Here is a 1,488-nt window from a genome sequence, read left to right as displayed (position 1 = left end):
TCATAAATACCTTTTTACTCCTTTCTTTATTAGAATGCATGATTATGTCGTAGTCTTCACCAAAATATATGTGCGTGTAGCTTGTTACTGACTCCCGCTTTCCTAGAAAGAAGCCATACAAATGATACAATCAAAAGGTTATATATGATAAAAGCCATTTTAATAAAAGAAATTTGTACATGAATTATGTTTAAGAATCTTAATTCATCCTTCTATTAGTTCTATTTCTAATCATAACTCTTCTCAATATATATGTAATAGGTAATAATAGATGACATATAGGTGGAATTTTTCTATCACAACCTCACCAATTTAATTTATTTGTGCATAGTCTATTATGGCCATGTTTGATTGCCTTTATATTAATTGTGTCATTTATGTATTCTACCATGTTCGTTGCTGTGTTTGCAATAAGAGTACTAACAATAAAGAAGCACATTCAATTTATGTCCATAATTATTTCATGTTAGCACAACAAGCAGCATATATTATATATAAAAGGAGTTCAAATAACACAAGTAAAACATAAAAGAAGTCCAAAAGAAAAAAGACAGAAGATGCATGGTTCACATTCTTCACAAACAACAATCAGCTTAATTATCAGTTGTTCTGTTTTCTCCTCTTAAAATAGCACAGGATGACAACTTTGAAGTTGGATCATTGGCAGAATTACTCATTGACCCTCGGTTGCCTTCTTGCAGTTTCTTCTTTTTTATTTTTTATTTTTTGCCTTTAATTTTCTAATTTGGAAGTATGATTGGAGCCAGCTAATCAATACAAATACTTAATAATCATTACTTAGTGTATCTTGCAACAAAAGGTGTTCCAGCAACTAATCAACTAGTAGAAATTAAAAGTGGCAACTTCATTATAAAAGAGGAGGGGCATGGATAGAAAAGGTTTGAAATCTAATTTGCTATCTATAAGAAAATTAGGCATTTCAATGACTAGAACCTGCTCTATTCTCAATAGTCTATATTTCTTAGAGTGAAAAAATAGAGAGAACAGCCATGTTGCATCAGGTGATGATTGCAATGAGGTTTAGTTAATTGGTCATCATTAACACTTGGAGTCCTTTTGTTTTGTATAGAACTTTATGAATACTTATTTGTTATTTCTAAAACAAAATGAAATATAGACCCTATAAAATTATATATATTTAACCTAAATATTACCCCAAAAATAATTTGTATACTTAAACTAATGTTATTTCAATGTTTTGTACAGAAATACATTATAATATAAATTCTTAACTTCTAACTTTAACTTTTTGATGGATAGATAGATCACAGAAGTATATAATGAAAAATATTCACTCATATTATTTAATCACTCGAAAATCTAGAAAGGAGAATGCACTCTAGAAAAACAGTAATAATAATTGCTTTTATGTATATCCCATATACCCACTCCACATTTGACTTAATCATGTCAATTACAAACTGAGCTACCCATAAAGCAAGTTGGTATACTCTTCAGTTGAAGCAT

The sequence above is a fragment of the Arachis hypogaea genome, chromosome 11, assembly GCF_003086295.3.
Source record: "Arachis hypogaea cultivar Tifrunner chromosome 11, arahy.Tifrunner.gnm2.J5K5, whole genome shotgun sequence".
Taxonomy (NCBI): Eukaryota; Viridiplantae; Streptophyta; class Magnoliopsida; order Fabales; family Fabaceae; genus Arachis; species Arachis hypogaea.
This window is presented reverse-complemented; position numbering follows the sequence as displayed.